This window comes from Vanellus vanellus, assembly GCF_965231255.1.
Source record: "Vanellus vanellus genome assembly, chromosome: 2".
Classification (NCBI taxonomy): Eukaryota; Metazoa; Chordata; class Aves; order Charadriiformes; family Charadriidae; genus Vanellus; species Vanellus vanellus.
Window position 1 is genome coordinate 5,575,027 of NC_138906.1, and position 8,584 is coordinate 5,583,610.

Sequence of the window (8,584 nt, forward strand, 5' to 3'; positions counted from 1 at the left end):
TCCAATTTCATGTGAGGGTCACAAGGATGAATGCAGCAAATAGACAGTGTCCACTCGAAAGCTCTTCCCAGTGTGGGGAAAAGGTCAAGGGACTCCAAGGAGAGGCTATGCCAAGGCTTCTCCTCAGAGTAAGGTCACTTCTTGCTAACTCTTTTCAACGCATCATCCTGAGATGAGCAAGTATGAGAAAGAAGATTTTGAACATCCTTTTAAAGCCACACACCTGAACAGAAACTCAATTCATTGAAGCTCCCACATCTCTCCACAAGATCTTCTCCATTCCTGCCAGGCCTGGAGGGGCTGGAAGCAAGTCGCCCTCAACCTCTTTCCCTCTAAGAACCTCTTAGCACTGACTAACAGGGCAATGCCTTGGAAGATTTTCTAAGCATCACCCGTTTAATAGATAAGACTTGCAGCAGGCTGGTTTTGGGACAGACCATCAGTTGGTTTGGGCTGAGGCAATTGGTGCTGTCCTCCTGGTTTCCCCTTGACTTGCAGAAAGCTTTCCATAGACAACTTTGCTGTCCCCAGCACTGAGCGTTTGGCTGCAGTCTGCACAAAGAGGGATATAGAATCATAGAACCATAGGGTTGGAAGGGACCTCTGGAGATCGTCTAGTCCAACCCCCCTGCCAGAGCAGGGCCACCTTAGAGCAGGTTGCACAGGAACGCGTCCAGGTGGGTTTTGAATGTCTCCAGAGATGGAGACTCCACCACCTCCCTGGGCAGCCTGTTCCAGTGCTCTACCTGGAAGGGAAGAGGAATTTGTACTGCATGAGGTCTGAGCTGGCTGGAGGGCAAGAATCGCACAGCCCTGAAGCCATGGTCGCATAGCTGTGACCTCCAGCAGTGCTCATGACCTTGGCTATGTATCACACCATTGGCAATGCGCTCTGGAATGCGAGAAGAAGGTGTACGCAAGTGAATGGGTCTTGGGACGAAAACGTGTTTTGATGCTGGGGCTGAGTCGCTTGGGACAGTGTGGAGCAGGAGGCTGGGCAGAGAGGAGGTGTGCAGGGATGTTGTCAGCTTCTGACTGCCCTGGTTTTTGAACAGCCTCACTCTGTCTGCAGTGTGAGGGCCACCACAGGCTTTCCTTTTAGTCCATGGAGAGAAACAGAGCACTTTGTGGATTACATTCCCCTGAGTTCCCCACCCAGAAAATGGTATTTCCCTATGTGGAAAGGATATTGTAGGTTCATGAGTGTGGAGGTTTCACATAAATCCTTCAAATTTTCATAGAATGGTTCACTTTATTCTCTTTCTCATTTAATGCCGTAGAGCTGGAAGATAACAAGCATCTCAGGAGAAAATTTTGGAAAAGTAAGAGAGTATATCTATAAATTGTGGACTGATGGCAAAATGTGTACCTAAAGCAAAAACATGCATCATCTGGATAGTCCTGTCGGATTCTACATCGGTTTCTTAAGTTTCTCCACTTGCTAATTAGTGTAGTAGAAAGAAAATATTTCTGATTAGTATAATTACCATAGAGTAGTGCTATAGTGACCTTAAGCTATGAGAAGGCAGAGCTTTAAAGAAGAACTCATGAAACTTTAATGAGTTTCCCAGATGCTAACGAGCAAGCCAGCTTCCATGAAGAGTATCTGTGCTCAGCGGTCTCCAAAGGCCATGAAATGAACCCTCCGACCCTTTTGACACATCTTTCCTCTGCGCTCCCAGGCTGCAAGGGATCGTGTCAAAGGCTGAACCAATTAATTGCACTCTGGATATTGGCATATGTCAGATGAGTGATTCAGTCTTCTGAGGTGGAAAACTGACAAATTACAAAGCTGCTGGCAAGGTCATAAGAAACAGCACCGGCACCCTGCAGGGATGCTCTCCTCGGGGTCTGGCAGTGTTGCGTTGATTATTGGCACGGTGGCTAATGAGCTGCCCCATCCAGGCTGAGCAGGGAATTGCGGTTAACCTGGCTCATCCCAGCCCTGGCCAGCCACATCCAGTCTCAAGCACATTTACGCGGTAGAAATTCTGAATGTCCTTCAGCTGGCTTGCCTGTGATTTAGTACTTGACTCATTTTGACCTTGGGGACGCTCACTGGTTGCTGACTTACAGCTCAGCAGTTCAGTCGGAGGCTAACTGATCAGCTGCCGTGCCAACCGCCGGGTCCTGACACATTAACTGATCGCCTCCCATGTCTGAACCAGAGATTGCTTCTTCCTAGCGCAAGGGCGAGGCAACTTCTAAGGTGGCCCAGGAGCAGTATGCACCCAAAGTAATGCAGGCCGCAAGGTCAGCCCAACTGCTTGTTTGTGAGGTCTGGTGATTGCCACGGTTTTCTATCTCCCAGGGATTCCTGCAACTCTCCTTGCCCAGCAACCAGACTGGGATTGGCCACAATTATGTACATGCGTGCAGGTATTTCAGGTACGTCATCAAGTCTAGAGCAGCCTTTCTCCAACAAAAGGATTGCATAACCTTTTTGGGGAAAAACCAAAACCAAAACCAAAACACAAATCTAGTCATTGTATACTATTTTGCCACAGTAACCACACTGAAGTGAAAGTTGGAGTTCACTTTGAATATCTAGTCATGGCTTTTAGTAGGCTTCAACTTGTTTCCAGGTATGTATAGGAGCACATATGGGTTTTTTGATCCATTTACTTAAGAAGGTGTCTTATGGCTGAAGAGTGACTTATAGACTAAGAAACACTCAGCAACCAAATCAAGTGCTGGATTGGAAATAGGACCGCTACGTACTCTTTCCATCTCTCCTGTAGCCTTCTGCTGTCACTTCAAGGAAGTTCCTTTTCTCATCTGCTTGTATTAGTTTCTCCTTGCCTTTGTCTAGCTTGAGCGCTTTGACTGGAAGCTTTTTGGTGTACAGACTTCTCTCAGTGAACATCCATATAGCATCTAGCACCTCACACAGTGTGGACTCTTTGCAATACCAAAATACAAAAAAAATTAATAATTTGAGAGGTGTGCAGTTCAATCCACGTCTCAAACCTAGTGTACAATACTGCGTCAGTATCGTCCATCTGTGATTTCGCACAGACATCAGAGGTGTGAGCTGTACACATTGTACTGACAACAAGACCCTGTTAGAGGTGGCGGGCAACAAACACGCTGTCATCCAAAAATAATGTACATTTTTAGATGCTATTGACTAAATGTGTATTGGGTTCTAAGCATGCAGATAGGCACCTAATGGGATTTTCAGACATTCCCATATAGGCAGAATACTTAATTCCCATTGATTTCTGGTGGAGTTGATTTTATCTCAGAGTTAATTGACTTTGTAAATACCCTTATAGGTGCTGATGTGTTTTTCAAGTGTGTACATGTTTTTTTGAAACGTCTGACAGACCTTCTGCAAATATCCCTTGAACAGGATAGGAAGGCTCTCCTGGACCTCAGCAGCCTTTGGCTGGACACATCTGTGTCCCAGTGAACAAAACCAGCCATGGCATCCCCCCGTGCCCAGCTGCTGAGTGCAACCACTGCTGCCACATCCCCCACGGACTGCAGAAAGCTCCATGGCTTCACTGATGCAAAAGAATTAATCGCAGCTACCAAGTGGTTTCTTTCTGTTCTAATAATTTAAATCTGACCTACTGAGAGCTTTGAAGACACAGGTCAAGATCTTGAACCCAATAGCATATACCTTGGGAAAAGACCAAATGAGAGGAACAGCATTCCTTTTTCCTGAAGCCATTTCGGATTCTTTTTGATGGTGTTGTATAAATACAAAGAGGAAAAATCTCTGTTGTGTTTCACTTGCTCTATTTAATTTAGATGAGTAAGCTTTTTTTTTTCCCCTTTCCTCGGATTTTTTTGTAGGCAGTGTTTCCATTTTTCAGAAGTATGTTCAAGTGGTACCATTTATACATCCAGCTCCATCACCAAATCAGTTTAGGTTGCTGAACTAGAACAACATGACATTTTTCCAATAGATAGCAAATTCATGTCTCTTTCCCAAAAGGGAGTTTCACGGGAACTGAAGCTATTTGCAAAACTAGGTTAAATGAGGCAATAATTTTGACTGAAGGAAAACAGATTGTTCAAAATGATGAATAAGAACTGCATTTCACATTTTAAAAGATGATCTTTTTTATTTTAAAATTGACCAAATTCTTTTAAAAAAATATTTTAAAAATAACTCCTATGTCACATTGCAGGAAGCTCTTTACCTGGTGCTTCCTTCCTGTTTTTCCCAATTTCTCCAGCATTTGTGGGTCAGCAGAGGAGGCGGAGATTATTTCTGCAAATGGCTACAGACTCTGGGCCTACCATGAACCCTTGTAAGGATGGGCTTGTAAAAATGGGAGATTCTTACTGGTTCTCCTTTTCTCCTTTAGACATCGAAGATGAAAGTTGCTTAATACATCTCCCAGTCTATCTGACTGCCACACACTGCCAGTTCCCAACAGGACTCTTCTCGGTGGCTTTCCTTATGCGAGACTGGCAGCCCATGAAGCAAACGTCTATCTATCACTTCAGTGACCGTGGTTCTTATGTTTCCCCTCCCACTTGCCCAGCCAGCATGTAACAAAACACAGACTTATTTCAAGCTCCAAAATTTGCACCGGCTTTGGACATGTCGCAGACGACACTAAACTAGGGGGGCGTGTTGATCTGCTTGAGGGTAGATTGGCTCTGCAGAGGGATCTGGACAGGCTGGACAGATGGGCTGAGGCCAATGGTATGAGGTTCAACAAGGCCAAGTGTCGGGTCCTGCACTTGGGTCACAACAACCCCATGCAGCGCTACAGACTGGGGGCGGAGTGGCTCAAAAGCTGCCTGGCAGAAAAGGACCTGGGGGTGTTGGTGGACAACCGGCTGAGCATGAGCCAGCAGTGTGCCCAGGCAGCCAAGAAGGCCAACACCATCCTGGCCTGCATCAGGAAGAGTGTGGTGAGCCGGACTAGGGAAGTAATCATCCCCCTGTACTCGGCACTGGTGAGGCCTCACCTCGAGTACTGTGTTCAGTTTGGGGCCCCTCACTACAAGAAGGACATTGAGGTGTTGGAGCGTGTCCAGAGAAGGGCTACAAAGCTGGTGAAGGGTCTGGAGGACAAACCTTATGAGGAACGACTGAGGGATCTGGGGTTGTTTAGCCTGGAGAAGAGGAGGCTGAGGGGAGACCTTATCACCCTCTTCAACTACCTGAAAGGAGGTTTTAGAGAGATGGGAGCTGACCTCTTCTCCCTGGTGACAAGTGATAGGACAAGAGGAAACGGGTTCAAGTTATGTCAGGGCAGGTTTAGACTGGATATTAGGAAGCATTTTTTCACTGAAAGGGTTATTAAACATTGGAATAAGCTGCCCAGAGAGGTGGTGGATTCACCATCCCTGGAGGTGTTTAAGAAAAGGGTAGATGAGGTGCTTAGGGACATGGTTTAGAAGTGGTGGTGTTTTTATCAGGGTAGGTTAATGGTTGGACTTGATGATCTTAAAGGTCCCTTCCAACCTCACTGATTCTATGATTCTATGATTCTATGTTGGCATAAAGATGCTTTCCTGTCTTGTACAGCTTCCTACTAAAGACAGCATCTTTTATTAGACCCGTTCATGCCACTGGAAAAGGTACATGAGCTTTGGGCACGTGAGTCCCTCTTCTTCACATGTAATAAAGGAAAGTTTTATTTGTCTGGCAGCTATATTTCTGTAGAAAAAACTGTATTTAAAATTTTAAAAAACTCTCCCTCCAAAAGCCTCGCTTATAGGCCTCACAACCCTAATTCACTTCAGTCTTTTACCCTACAAGTTATTTCCATGTGTTCTGGTGGCTGCTTTTGCCCTCAGTTTCACTTGAGGTTATGGGTGCGTCCTTGGGAGAAACTTGAATGCATTTTCTCCCCTGCGTGTGGTGATAATACTGTCATGAGTTCTACTAGGAGCCTCTGAATTCTGGCCAATTCAGCATCGGGAGTGCACCCTCAGCAAGTTTGCCAAAGACACCGAGCTTTGCGGAGTGGGAGGGAACGGATGCCATCCAGAGGGACCTGGACAGGCTTGAGAGGTGGGCCTGTGCAAACATCATGACGTTCAACAAGGCCAAGTGCAAGGTCCTGCATCTGGGTCGGGGCAATCCCATGCACAAATACAGGCTGGGTGGAGAATGGATTGAGAGCAGCCCTAAGGAGAAGGACTTGGGCGTGTTGGTTGATGGGAAGCTCAAAATGAGCTGGCAAAGTGCGCTCGCAGTCCAGAAGGCCAACCATATCCTGGGCTGCATCAGAAGAAGTGTGGCCAGCAGGTCAAAGGAGGAGATCCTGCCCCTTTACTCTGGTCTCATGAGACCCCACCTGTCATATTGCATCCAGCTCTGGAGCCCACAACAGAAGGACATGGACCTGTTGGAGTGGGTCCAGAGGAGGGCCACAAAGATGACCAGAGGGCTGGAGCACCTCTCCTATGAGGAAAGGCTGAGAGAGTTGGGGTTGTTTAGCCTAGAGAAGAGAAGGCTCCGGAGAGACCTTATAGCAGCTTTCCAGTATCTGAAGGGGGCCTACAAGAAAGCTGGAGAGGGACTTTTTACAAGGGCATGTAGTGATCAGATGAGGGGTAATGGCTTCAAACTGAAAGAGGGGAGATTTAGAATAGATATTAGGAAAAAAAAAAATTCACTCTGAGGGTGATGAGACACTGGAACAGGTTGCCCAGAGAAGTTGTGGATGCCCCATCCCTGGAGGTGTTCAAGGTCAGGCTGGATGAACAACCTGGTCTGGTGGGAGGTGTCCCTGCCCATGGCAGGGGGGTTGGAACTCGATGATCTTTAAGGTCCCTTCCAACCTAAACCATTCTACAATTCTATGATCCACTCAGTTTATCCTCAATTTCTATTTTTTTCAGAAACTTTATACTTATCTGTTGATCCTTGTGTGGCATTGTACTCTTAATTTCTCATGTGCTTAGCTCCAGAACAGAGACAGATCAGTCTTCCTTTGCCAAGCCTACAGCAGCTCTGAGATGCCTCCTCCAGCTGGTCACAGGAATGTGCCCATCACAAGGGCACATTTTTGGGAGTGCAAAGAATATGAAAGCAGCTGGATATGATCCTGCCAGAAGAATGTTCTTCAGGGATGTGAGGAGACTGAGTGCCAGAGAGGGATATGCAGAGAAATAGTGATCGAACTTGCAGAGGTTTCCAAGGAGCAGTCAATTCACATGCTGGCGCAACAAGGACCTACTGGGCAAGACGATTTAGTGAACAGCCTGCCCAGAGGAGGGGAGAGATGGTTGATCTGAGGAAAGGCTTTTTGAGACCAGGGCAAGGGCTGAATGTAGAAAGAGTGCAGATGGCCTGCCACCATCCGTACATTCTGCAAAGAGTAAATGGTTTGATGGCATAGGAGTCTGGATGGAAAATAGTTATGGGGTTGGAGTAGGAAAGTGATGTTCTTGCACTGGTCCTGAGCTCCATTCTGTGCATGCAAAGTTCATTGCTTGGGAGCAGTAGCACATGACAAAGACACAAGAGTCCAATGCTGTAATAAATAAGGTTGCTTGAAGGTTTTGTTTCAGCTTTGCTGATTTGTGTTTTCTCATTTTACTAGAGTAACTCACTTTGCATGTTTTACATGCTCACTGATAAAAATCTGTGACTAGAAAGCAATACGTCTCCAGATTTGTGCTGTTCTCCAAACTAACCTTCACCTTGTTAACAGCTGGCTTGGTCATCCTCATTCTTTTCCCCGACTTGGTGTACACAGGCTTTCAAAGCATTTTTTTGCTTTGGTCAGCATTGACAAGTCTCGGGAAGTTGCTTGCAAAGCAATAAAAACAAAAAGTTGCACAAAAATGTTTTATCAAAGTTGCCAACATCATAAATCTTCTAGGATGCATGTTGTTACCTCTCCTGCTGAGCTCATAAAGGCAGAGATGTAAAATGAAACAGATCCAATCTGCCACCCCCTCCAACTCACTGTGTGCCCAAGGATTGAAAGGAGAGCCTCAAGCTTGTGCCGACCTAAAACTCGTCATGTGACTCATTCGATAAATCAGCCCTTCCTACACATTCTGAAATGATATTAGCTTCGAGCCACAAGATACTTATGATCCATATGGGACAGGCTCCTTGCGAAATTATTACAAGCAGTCCCATCTGCAGCATAAAACCGAAAGACTGTGCAGTCAAAGTCAATTAAAAAACAAATACATCAGCCCTCCCGCTCCCTGTTTCAGCAAGGAAGGATCGCTTGCCTTTCCCTATCAATTACTCATCAGGATCATTTTGAGTGGTGTTATTTATTAGTTGTTCCTATCTGAATCAACAACCCAAACAATCAAACTGTCTCAGCTCGGTTATTTTACTGTTTCCAGTCAATTTTTTTGGCATGACAGTGTCTGTGTGCCCCTCGAGTATGCTATATATATATTCCATCTGTGCCTATACTGAAATGAGAATCTTTTGTTTGCCAGGGCCAGATTAACATCTGTCTCCAGAATCACATGAAAGACTCACCTTAAACTCTGCAGAGATCGTGCCGAATGTGCGTAGCTGTTATCATACAGAGGGCATTCGCTGCATGGGATTCAAAAAGGGCTTGCAAAAGGGTGGTGGGTTCCTGGGCATCTTTTTGCTATATGACAACGCAGCAGGCTTTCCAGCTCATCT